Source organism: Hyperolius riggenbachi, chromosome 4 (genome assembly GCF_040937935.1).
Source record: "Hyperolius riggenbachi isolate aHypRig1 chromosome 4, aHypRig1.pri, whole genome shotgun sequence".
Taxonomy (NCBI): Eukaryota; Metazoa; Chordata; class Amphibia; order Anura; family Hyperoliidae; genus Hyperolius; species Hyperolius riggenbachi.
The window spans coordinates 260,436,754-260,449,800 of NC_090649.1; the positions used below are offsets into that span (position 1 = coordinate 260,436,754).

The following is a 13,047-nucleotide window of genomic DNA, read 5'->3' on the forward strand; positions in this document are numbered from 1 at the left end:
TAGCTACCAGATTGCGACCCCCAGGATTGCCCCACCGGTGTGAGCTGAGAACGGGAGGGCAACTCTCACCATGTGGGAAGTGAGACCCGATAAGACTGACTAATAGAGATGGCCCGAACCTCCGATTTTTGGTTCGCAAACTTCCGCAAAAGTTCGGTTCGCGCAAACTTTCGCGAACCATAATAGACTTCAATGGGGAGGCGAACTTTGAATACTAGAAACCCTTATGCTGGCCAGAAAAGTGATGGAAAAGATGTTTCAAGGGGTCTAACACCTGAAGGTGGGCATGGCGGAGTGAGAGAAACGCCAAAAGTCCCGGGGAAAAATCTGGATTTGGCGCAAAGCAGCGTTTTAAGGGCAGAAATCACATTGAATGCTAAATTGCAGGACTAAAGTGCTTTAAAACACCTTGCATGTGTATACATCAATCAGGGAGTGTAATTAGAGTACTGCTTCACACTGACGCACCAAACTCACTGTGTAACGCACCGCAAACAGCTGTTTGTGTTGTGACGGCCGTGCTGGGCTGGTGCGCACCATGGCGAGATTGCTCTTCCTCAGTGATGTCAGGTAATGTCGGACTGCCTTATCAACTTTCGATGGGTTCTTTCTCTACCATTGTTAAAGCTTACATCAATTTTTTTTAAATACTTGTTCTGCTTGCTGTTCAGTACCTGCAACGAGAATCTTTTATGGAGGGCAAGTCTGCCATTGGGAGTGACCACGGGTAATGGCCGGGGAATCAAGGTTCAATTCCGGTTCAGAGTGGGAGCCTGAGAACTGGCTACCACCACCGCACATCCAAGTAAGGACCCATTTGCTGTATAAGTAATGTACCTGCCCTGACCGTGCTTTGCAGATCAGGCATCTGTGGTCAGATGGACCCTTGACCCAGCGCAAGACGAACCAAATCGAAAGCATTTGCCAAGAATGTGTTATGGAGGGCAAGTCTGCCATTCATTCAACTGTGTGAAACTTTCAATGGTACTTTCTCAGTAGCATGGTGACCACGGGTAATGGCCGGGGAATCAGGGTTCGATTCTACTCCGGGGCGGGAGCCTAAAAAACAGCTATCACCACCACACATCCAAGGAAGGCAGCAGGCATGCTGTGGGCAAAGGAGCAGGAACGGCTACCACACATCCAAGGAAGGCAGCAGGCATGGCATGCACGTCCCGAGGTAGTGACCAAAAATAACAATACAGGAGGACTTTCGAGGCCCTGCTGTATATGACACTGATCGACTTTACTACCTGTAACAAGAATCTGTTATGGAGGGCAAGTCTGCCATCCATTCAAGTAAAAGGTATGCACTGACTGCCAGGTATAATACAATGTGCAGTCACAGATGCAGTGAAAGGTATGCAGTGACTACAAACAGCTGTTTGTGTAGTGATTGACGAGAGTGCAGGTGATGGCGGCTTTCCAGCCTATATGGTCGCCGGGCAGAGGTAGCTGAATGACAGAACAGTGACTGTCCAGCTGATCAAATTTGGTCTGTCCACAATGAAGCAACGACCTTATTATCTTGGGTGTGCCCCCCCTCCCTCTCCTTGAGACACTTATATAGCCGGCGGTCATTGCTTCATTGTGATACGCAAGCCCCTTCACTCTGGCAAGGTAATGATCACGAAGGGGAATTGGCACATGTACATGCCTTTTGTTTTGTTGTTGCAGCTGCAGTGCAGCCAGAAAAATTAGGCAGGCATGTACACGCACCAGAAAAATCAGTATAGCGGTCGCTGCTAGCAGCAGCCTTATAAATTCAAGAATCCACCTGGAGTCCTGGACCCTGTTAGTGGTGGTGGAGAAGGCAGTAAAGCGGCCTGGGGGCAGAGGTGCTGTGTGAGGAGCGACTTAGTCTTGGGGCAGGCAGTCACACGGTGTGCAGGCAGAGGTGCTGTGTGTGGGGACTGACTTAGTCTTGGGGCGGGCAGTAGGCCTTTGGAATCCATGCCTCATTCATTTTGATAAAGGTCAGGTACTGAACACTTTTGCGACTTAGGCGACTTCTCTTCTCAGTGACAATGCCTCCAACTGCTCTGAAGGTCCTTTCTGACAGGACGCTTGAGGCCGGGCAAGACAGAAGTTGGATGGCAAATTGGGACAGCTTTGGCCACAGGTCAAGCCTGCGCACCCAGTAGTCCAAGGGTTCATCGCTGCTCACAGTGTCTACATCCACAGGTAGTCGGCTATCTGCCGGTCCAGGCGTTGGTGGAGGGTGGATCTGGAAGCGCTAAGGCAAGGCGTTGGACTAAAGAATGTCCACATGTCCGACATTACCATGAGATCGCTGGAGCATCCTGTCCTTGCCTGTGTGGACATGGTAGAAGGATTACTGGCAATGGTACCTTTATTCCGTTGTGCTGTGACATCACCCTGAAACGCACTGTAAAGCATAGTTCCCAGCTTGTTCTGCAAGTGCTGCATCCTTTCTGCCTTCTGGTGAGTTGGTAACATGTCCACCACTTTGTGCCTATACTGAGGGTGTAGTAGCGTGGCCACCCAGTACAGCTCATTCCCCTTGAAATTTTTTACAATGTGTACCTGTCTCACACACAGGTACCGGACAGGCACAGTGACACTGCGTTCGCTCACGTGGGTGCATGCACAGTGAACAACAGGTAGGTATATGCAGTGGGTATTACAATGTGCACCTTTCACACACACAGATAGTAGTCACTGAATGTGCCGGGCCTGGCAGTGGCACACACAGTAGGAATTAGCAAGGCTGTCTATGCATCATAAGTGTCAGTGGGACACACAGAAAAAAAATAGATCACAAGAACAAGATTGGCTCTCAAAAGAGCTGTTGTGGGGTGCTTTTTTAGCAATAAGAATCAGCAAGGAGCAAGCTAACTAGCCTACAAGAGCCTAACTAAGCTTTCCCTATGAGAGTCTGCAGCAGCTATCCCTTCACTAATTACTGCAGGCACACAAGTGAGTGAAAAGCCTGACGCTGCCTGCCTTTTATAAGGGGGGGGGGGGGGGCTCCAGGAGGGAGTTTAGCCTGATTGGCTACAATGTGCCTGCTGACTGTGATGTAGAATGTCAAAGTTGACCCTCATGATGCACTATGGGGGTGAACCGAACTTCCGGAAAAGTTTGCAGTTCTGCGCGATCGTGAATCCCGGAAGTTCGCCTGGAGCCGTTCATCGGCGAACCGTCCGGGCCATCTCTACTGACTGGGCAGGAAGCACGGGCTGGACTGAAAGGATGGACTTAACAGGAGGGACTGGCAGGACTAGATGAGCTGGAGAAGTAGGGACTGGTTTCACTAGATGAACTGGACTGTAGGGGTTGGCAGGATGTGCTGGACTGCAGGGTCTGACAGGGCAGACTGAACAAGAAGAGCTAGACAGGTGTCTGGCATTACGAACTGGACAGGAGACACAGGCAGGGTGGACGGAATTAAAGGGTCATGATGGACTGGAGGGGCAGGACAGAGAGGACTGGAGGGGCAGGACTGAGAGGACTGGAGGGGGCATTACGGACTGGACTGGAGGGGGCATTACGGACTGGACTGGAGGGGGCAGGATGGACTGGACTGGAGGGGCAGGACGGAAAGGACTGGAGGGGCAGGACGGAAAGGACTGGAGGGGCAGGACGGAAAGGACTGGAGGGGCAGGACGGAAAGGACTGGAGGGGCAGGACGGAAAAGACTGGAGGGGCAGGACGGAAAAGACTGGAGGGGCAGGACGGAAAAGACTGGAGGGGCAGCAGGGGCAAATCCAGGATTTTCAAGGGGGGGATTCCTGAAATGTTCAATCAGGGTTCAATTGGATATGCGTTTGTTCAACGCAAATCGAATCGAATCCTGATCGGACATGTTGGATTTTATCAATTTGATCAGCGATCGCATATCGATCGCATGACAAATCAAATGGTGTAGAAGATGGGGCTGGGCATGAGAGGGATATGGAGGCTGCCATATTTATTTCCTTTTAAGCAATACCAGTTGCCTGGCAGCGCCTCTGCTCTATTCTGCTGTAGTAGTGTCTGAATCACACCAGTAACAAGCATGCAGCTAATCTTGTCAGATCTGACAATAATGTCAGAAATGCCTGATCTGCTGCATGCTTGTTCAGTGTCTAGGGATGAAAGTATTAGAGGCAGAGGATCAGCTGGATAGCCAGGAAACTGGTATTGTTTAAAAGGAAGTAAATATTGCAGCCTCCATATCTCTCTCGCTTCAGTTGTCGTTAAGACAGCCATGGGCATGACTGTGTACTAAATATTGCAGCCTCCATATCTCTCTACGCTTCTGTCCGCTTCTGTGCGCTTTTTTTTCAGCAACATGTATCTGTTAATGTGCTGAAAAAAAGCGGACAGAAGCACACGAAGTGTGAATGAGGCCTAAGTGTAAGTGCTGCAGAAGATATCACTGCTATATAAACACATAATAATAATATGGGAGGGCATTAGACAATTACTATGGTAGGATTAGTATGTGAGCTCCTCTGAGGACAGTCAGTGACATGACTATGTACTCTGTAAAGTGCTGCAGAAGATGTCAGTGCCATATAAACACATAATAATAATATGGGAGTGCATTAGACAATGACTATGGTAGGATTAGAGTGTGAGCTCCTCTGAGGACAGTCAGTGACATGACTATATACTCTGTAAAGTGCTGCAGAAGATGTCAGTGCTATATACATACTGTACATAATAATAATAATATAGTAGGATTAGATTGTGAGCTCCTCTGAGGGATGGCTAAGTCACAAGACGATATACTCTGTACAGTACTGCAGAAGATGTCACACTACATAAATGCTAAATAATAATACACAAATGAGGGGGGATTTGACAGGCTAAACTCTAAATACATAGAGGGTGCATATCTGTTTTCCTTCTGTCCTGTTCACGTCACACATTTAAGAAGGAAAGCACTTGCCCTTCTCACCTCTTACACACAGTGATGGCTTATCAGTAATCACCTCTTGTCCCCCTCCCCATGTTACATTATGCCGTTTACTGCTGCCTGGGGAGGAGAACGAAGAATAAGAAAGCCAGCCACACACATTCCCTTCCCTGGCGATTCATCTGCCCTGTCCTGACTTCTTGACCCTTCCTATAAACATATAGGAGCAGCGAGTGACAGCCAGAGGAGCTTGTGTGGCTGAGAGGCGGCAAGGGAGGGCTGGTGAGTGCGGGAGTCTGACTGAGCCAGACACAGTTAGATTACCTGGCTAGCTCAGCTGACTTTGTGACTGTCGCTGCTGCAGTGCTCTCTCCCTGGTGTCTGTGTGGTGACATGGCAGGGCTGGATGTGGAGAGTAGCTGGCTGCCCTCTGGGGGAAAGAGGTACATCGGGTGACCCAGCGGCAGCCGCTCCTCCTGCAGACAGTGCAGTCTTCCTCCTGGCTTGGCTCCATGTGCGCGCTGACAGGCGTGTGGGGGTGGGCTGGCTTGGCTGCCTCTCTATAGGCTGAAGAGAGGTGCCAGTTTCAAAATGCTGCCACTGATTGGAGAGAGAGCTGAGGGAGGAAGGAAGGGACAGAGGAGGACTCTTACTCAGCCGCCCGAAGTATTGCGGCTCTCTGTAGTGAAGAGCCTATGCGCAGCAGCATCGCGCGGACAATTGTATACATTTATACCGACGGTCTCGGCCCAGGGGGAGGTTCCAGACACCCGGAACACCCCCTTCCGTGCGCTAGTGGGCAGGACGGACTGGACTGGAGGGGCCTAAAAGGACGGACTGGCTTGGAGAGGTGGGGTGGATTGGATCGGTGTAACAGTCTGGACTGGAGAGAGGGAATAGACTGAATTGGAAGGACAGGATGGAATGGACTGGAGGGGCAAGCCTGGCTGACTGTACTGGCGTAAAAGACACTGTTGAAGAGAGTAGACCTGCCGCTGGAGCATCTGGAGATGTGAGTGGAACAAGAGGTTAAATGTTTGCTACTACTCATTTCACCCATGTGAAAAAGTGACCCATATAACAATATATGGTAAAATTATACTAGACACACCTCAACTTTGTTTACAGCCTGTTGAATCTAAACATCACTGAAATACAAGGCCATAGCAATAATTACAGTGGCTTCTGTGGGGGGCAGTGGTTGCCTTCGCTCTCCATAACAATAGTAGTGCTAACCGAAAAATTGTTAGCAATAAGTAACTATCCATCTCTACTACATTCATGGGTGGCACTCAGTACATTACTTTGTTGACTCATGCATGGGGACAAAAGATTGTGTTACTTCCGGGAACCATGAAAGATTGTTATTGCATGTCCTGATTTGTAGTTACACTTATAGTTAGTTAGGGCTCTTTTCCACTACGGCGTTTGCGATGGCTGAATCGCAAAAACACAAGCCACTAGTGATTTTCCAAATCACTACAGTTTGCTTTTAACATAGGAATCGCAGTAAGTAATTTCCACTATCGCCTGATCGCCATTTACCTGATCGCGATCGCGCGGTGGAACTATTATTGCCGCGATTTTGCTATGCAGTGGATAGCATAGCAAAAACGTGATCGCGAACGTCGGGAAATCGCCCGGAAATTTTTTATTTTTTGCTGAATCGCAATCGCTAGCGTTTAGCGTTAACACTAGCGATTGCAAGTGGAGAAGAGCCCATAATGGAGCCTTTCCTTAATTAGTAGTAGCCTAAAATGTCTCAACAAGCAGTACGTTATGCTACAATGTCAAATTGTAGACTTATGAAACAAAGTTATTGATGTACATCAGCCAGGAAACAAAATTGCAATGACACTGGTAAAAAAAAAAAAAAAAGGAAAAAAAAAAAAAAAGTTATCCTTGGGAGACTGCTGGGTAGATGGAAACCATTGCTATAAAGAGTATCATAACGTTTTGCCTAACATACCAAAACATCTGGATAGCTGAGTCAAAAGTGGAACTTTCTGGAGAACATACTTCCATTTTAGTATGAGAGCTTACCTACGCAATCTCTTCATAGCATTCAAAGTCTGTTGGTCCGTATAATACATGGAGCTGGCACAATTGGCCAGTCATTGGATGTGTGTACCAAGCTTTACATCTAGTACAAAGCTATCACTGCTTACCACAATATGCATAATGCCCACAGCCAAAGAGTATGTGCCAGTATGGGGAAGATATGCTGCTTTGGGTCTGGGTTACTTGCCATAAATGAGGGAAGCATGGACTTATGATACTCACGTGCAATTGGGTTATAGAGAAGAAAAACAATTCAAAGCACAAAAGCAAGTCCACCTATGAATGGATGAAAACATGAAATGAGGTTTTTTGGAACAGCCTTGTCAAAATCCTCACTTTTATCCCCACTGAAATGTTGTAGCAGGACCTTTAAAAGTAATTCCCCTGAGGCAGAGACAACTGAGTCTGTAAGTAGAGGCGAACTACTGGTAATGCTTTTCCCTGATTTATGCTGCTGCTATTACTTTATACTTTTATAGCCTTTGAATAAAACAGTAAATGTAAGCTTATGGTTTTCACAATGTGTACCCTTAAGGATTAATGGATGCTTGCAGTTTCATTAACAAATAAAGTAAAAAATCCACAATGACATAGCTTTACCTAAAGATTTTATACCTAGGCTATAAAAGAATACCCATTTATGTTGGCACTGACAGACATGGATGGCCATAAATTCCTATGGGCATATCTCTGCGTTGTAACGGATGGCGTTATTCTAACTCACTACATGCAGGCTTTGAATTAACATGTATGGTATAATGCGCGCATTGTCCATTGAAGTTCACACACTTACACATTACAACGTGTGTGTTGTGCATAGTGTGAATCCAGCCTAACTAGTAGTTCTGTGGTTTGTTTTCAAAAGCTGACACCATCTTCACATAGATATAAAATTGTTGAGCTTTGGCAGCTGGAGTTGAAATTGCCATAAACTAAGGAGTCTGCTGCAGGTTTGAAGGATCTATGTGCCAACTCCACAGCCCTGTTGTTTTTGTTATATTTTATCGTAACTCTAAAGAAATGTCTGATTTTTGTTTAATACAGAATAAACAATGATCAGTGTCAATTTCATTTTCCATTTTCAGATTATTTCAGAGACCATTGTAAATTCCACTTTTCCCTTGGTGGGGTACCAACAAATTTGTCCATGTTTGTATGTTGTCTGGAGTGTGGGCCATAGAAAAGTTTTGAATGCAAATGTTCAAAAACAGATGCCATTGCATTATAGTCAGTACTCAGTAGGCCAATTACATTTCCATCAAAACGGCACTAATGTGAGTGCTGATGCCATACAACACCCAATACATACGGTATATATATTTTTGTAAATAGCATGGGAAAGGATAAGAACCACTGTTGGCTGCCTAGGACTTTGCTGAGTTCTCACTTACTTACTCTCAATGGAGGGTTTCTTTTTTCTTCCAGGAGTTTAGGGGAATGACATCTGGATGGTCACATGATTCAATAATTAAAAAAAAAATTGCATTTAACATTATATTGCTAAGACATTTTTCAGTCACTACTTTGTGGCATCACGGCTGGATTCTCCACAAGACACTGTAGGCACGTGTCTACAGGGGCATTATGTGGGAGAGGCGGCCCCCCTTCCTCAGATCACTGACCTCAGGAGCTTACAACAGAGTAACCAAGCAGCTCGGGGTGACCCAAACCACTAGGAATGTATAGGGGGATAAAAGAGACCGAAAAGCCCTCCTACTAATAAGCAATACTTGGTGACATTTGCCTTCTTAAAACAGAAGGACATTTGCACTAATTCAGCTCAGGAGCTTAGTCTATCCATGCCTCATATCAATAACCTCCGGCCCTTACACCCTAATATTTGTCTCATTTCACCATTGATGATATGAGACAGTGATGAGAGTGTAAGATTCTATGGACAGCTAGTGACATAAGGAACAGATTAGAGTTCATCATATTTACTTGGGGGTGTGGTTTGTGTTCAGGGGCGGAGTTCAGGGCACCAGAACGCCTGTGCCCATAGGTCTCTGAGTTGTAAATCCAGCCCCGTGTGGCATAGTTGCACTGATCTCAGCCCCCTCATGACATGGATCTGCTCACTAAAAAGGACAGGTGTCCTGACTGACTGCCAGGAGGGAAAAGGAATATCATGTGGTCCAAAGTGAGGATTTGGGCACTGCTATCAGCTTAGAGAGCAAGTTTGTATTCCTATATCGCAAAACCTAAACATTTTGACAATATAAGTTTTAATGCATGTTTAATCAATGCATTTCTATGAATAGAAGTTATAAAACTTGAATGTGAATTAGGGCATTAATATGGAGTATTAATGGTTCAAAAAACATATTCAATGTTTGACTTTTTCCTCTACAAATAATTATTGTTGTGTATCAGTTGCAGATAGGACTGTATCCATCATGAGTTGAATAAAGCTGACCTAATGAGGCTAATACAGCTGACCTAGAGATGTGCCGGTACCTACTTTTATTATCTTCCTGAACACCCCAGGAGACCCGGAGCCCAGGTCAGTTGTATTAAAATATTGACTCTGAGCTCCACAGCTGGAGTGATTAGTCTTCTTGGCAGTGTGGTTAAAGGAAAGTTTTTAAGTCTAGTAAATAATCATTTAGTCCTAAGTTTTAGGCACGGAACACACTTGTCTTTCAGTTTTCTGGGCACGTTTTTCTGCGTACTGCGATACAGAAAACGTGCAGAATCATGATGCAGAATGTCCGGTTTTTTTCTGTACAGGAAAAAGGCATTAAAGAGACTCTGTAACATCAAAAACATCCCCTGGGGGGTACTCACCTCGGGTGGGGGAAGCCTCCGGATCCTAATGAGGCTTCCCACGCCGTCCTCTGTCCCACGGGGGTCTCGCTGCAGCCCTCCGAACAGCCGGCGACAAACCCGACTGTAAATTCAATATTTACCTTTGCTGGCTCCAGCGGGGCGCTGTGGCTGCATTCGGCTCCGAAGTAGACGGAAATACCCGATCTCAGTCGGGTCCGCTCTACTGCGCAGGCGCCGGAAACTTGCGCCTGCGCAGTAGAGCAGACCCAACGGCGACCGGGTATTTCCGCCTACTTCGGAGCCGACAGCCGTCAGGGTGCCTGCGCAGGAGCCGGGAAGGTAAATATTGACGTCATCTTGCACGGAGGGCTGCAGCGAGACCCCTGAAGGGCGGAGGACGGCGTGGGAAGCCTCATTAGGATCCGGAGGCTTCCCCCACCCGAGGTGAGTACCCCCCAGGGGACGTTTTGACGTTACAGATCCTCTTTAAGTATGAACTAGCCCATTGATTAACATAAGTTTTCTGTGCAGAAAACGCGTACAAAAACAGTCATGTGTGTTCCCTGCCTCAATGTAACACTGTTAGGAACATGTAAGGGTGTATGTACTGATGTTCTCCTTCCTGGATTGCACTTTGGGTGAAAAAAATGGATCCTGTAAACCTTGATTATTGTTATTAAAACATTGATCTTCTGAATCTGATCTTAGGTGCGAGGTTTTGCAGCTCTTGCTGGGATACATTAGACCTCAATGAGCACTGTTTATTTATTGTCTATCCCATATTGTGCATTAGGGGAATAAGCAAACTCAAAATCTTCAGCATTGATATATTTAAAATAATCTGTAAAGTGATAGTGTACTCCTAAATAAGGGTACTTAGAGAGAACCTGAGGTGGCATAAAATAAAAAAAAGATACAGAGACTAATAAAAATGTCATCCTTTTTTCTAACATCCTACAAGTTCCTAAACCTGTTCTAATGTGCTCTGGCGTACTGCAGCACTTTCTACTATCACCATCTCTGTAATAAATCCGCTTATCTTTCCCCTGTCGGACTTGTCGCCCTGTGTCTGGAAGGTTGCCAACTTCTGTGTTGGGGATCTGTGATGCACGCCCCCCTCCAGGCCCCCTCTATGCACACTCCCGTGTGTGTGTGTGTGTGTGTGTGTGTGTGTGTGTGTGTGTGTGTGTGTTATTTACATTAGCCAGCTTTCTCTGCTCTCTTATCTTTTACAAGCTGGATAAATCCTCTGTTGTGAAAGGAGTCACATTCTGAGGAATTACAGACATGGGCAGAGCTGTCTGCAGGAAGAAACAATCAGCTTGTAACACTTCAGTGGGTGAGAGCTGCAGGGGGAAATAAACACACAAATGATCTCTTGAGATTCAAAAGGAAGGCTGTATACAGCCTGCTTGTGTATGGATGTATTTTCTACGTGTGGACTTACTGTACATCAACCTACTTCCTGTTTTGGTGGCCATTTTGTTTGTTTACAAACAAACTTTTAAAAACTGTTTTTTACTACTTTTAATGCGGCGGGGAGCGGCGAAATTGTGACAGAGGGGAATAGGAGATGTCCCCTAACGCACTGGTATGTTTACTTTTGTGCGATTTTAACAATACAGATTCTCTTTAATGAGGAAGAGTGAATGTAAACTGCATGCAAGCCACCACTATGGGCTGATTGGCCTTGTGCACTGGCTGCAATGCTCGAAGGTAAAACAGCAGGCAAAGCTGCTTACTTACCTTGTACTTTGTAAAGAAAAAATGTTAGAACTAATCACTGCAGTGTTAGATATGTATTATATTTAGATCTAAATATGTTTCAGTTGTATTCTTTTTTTTTTTTCTTACAAAAAACATCACTACAGCTTGCACTTGGAGATGGAGAAAATGGTTTTGTTTTTTTAAACTCAGTAAAATGACATTTGCTTTGGTACACTATACTCAGGGCCGGATTTGTACTTTTTACCGCCCAAGGCCAACTATACGGTCTGTATGGTTGTTATCTCTGCGTGCCCGCCCCCCCATGAGAATTCTACTTACTTTCCATCATTGGATGTCACAGACAATAACTATTTTAGTAATATGCCTTTAGATTATAAATTATGTTTTGCTTAAGAACTTTTATGTTATGTTTGCCATCTCATTAATGATGGACCCATTGTGTCACCATAAGAGTTAGGCTGATGTATACCGGGCAGGATAGAGCTTACAGGTCTTGCAGGGCCTACACAAGTACAGGACAGAGAGTTCAAAGGTTAAAGCTGTCTTTGTAGATAGGATGGCTGCAAAGAACAGCTTTACTGCTCCTCACTGAGCCGCCCCTAAACTTCTGGTGCCCTAGGCCATGGCCTATGTGGCCTTGCCAGAAATCCGGCCCTGACTATACTATGTAGTGAGTTATGAATTCAGCGAAATTAGCACATTACGATCATCACTAGGACAGAAGAAGACCCAAAGAGGGCAGAGGTGGTGCACAGGGAGGCAGAGGTGGCACAGAGGGGATCACTAAGGGGAGAGAGGTGATACATAGGGGGGCACAGGGGAGGTACAGGGGACAGAGATGGCACAGTGTTTCAACTTGAGAGAATGGATTCAGGTTGAGAACAAACCCCCTAACGTGTTCGCTAACTGGGGACTAGCTATACTGTGGCATTGCACATGTGCAGGCTTTATTAAGTCTTGGGAGGGGTGGTTGGTAAAAGCTGGCCTTGGGCAGTGAAAATACAAATCCAGCTTTGTATGTCCATGCTTTGACAGCACAAGTTGTTTTTTTTGTTTTGTTTTTTAAAGTATTTTTTATTGAAAAGTTGAATCCATTCAGCAATATAGGTCAGTTGGATTTGTACAATTACATTCATAGAAAAGTAAAAGGGTTGACAAATAACAATATAAAGTAAGCTAAGCTGGATTAATCACAGGTTCAGTGTTTCACAAAAGTCAGCTAGTACGGAAACCAGAGCAGTTCCTTATGTGAATACATTTCCCATGATGGACATAAGCAATAGAAGTCATGTGGACAATAACCAGACCTGCCTGTTTGTGTGATTATAAGGAAATACATCCTGTGACCCTTTAGAGACATTCATTTGGTTGCTTAGCTATGCATGGCTATGCATGAGTGTCTAGCTCGGTACAGTATACAAAATACCATGTGGCTGAAATATTGTACCCTATGGCTGAAATATTTCTCTATTCTGCTTATCCTCTTTTATCTATGCAGACTAGAGCTCCACATGGTGGCTAAATCCCCTTGTCAAAGGATCAGGGCCAGATTAACTGCCAAGATCCTACAGGCCATGATCAAGGGGTGTGAGCCAGAAGAAGGGGGTAGCACATGGAAGAGG

The 13,047-nt window shown here is 45.6% G+C and overlaps 1 protein-coding gene across 17 annotated transcripts in view; it reads left to right on the forward strand.

Annotated features, from left to right (window-relative positions):
• The window catches only part of KLHL32 (kelch like family member 32), a 494,024-nt gene that overhangs the window by 250,637 nt on the left and 230,340 nt on the right, over window positions 1-13,047 (forward strand). For 11 of the 17 annotated variants that reach the window (XR_011019321.1, XM_068231202.1, XM_068231188.1 and 8 more), the window contains one exon: window positions 9,302-9,431. The exons of the other annotated variants lie outside the window; for them this stretch is intronic. The gene's annotated coding sequence lies outside the window, so the exon portion shown is untranslated. The remainder of the gene's footprint in view (window positions 1-9,301; window positions 9,432-13,047) is intronic. 17 annotated transcript variants of the gene reach the window in all.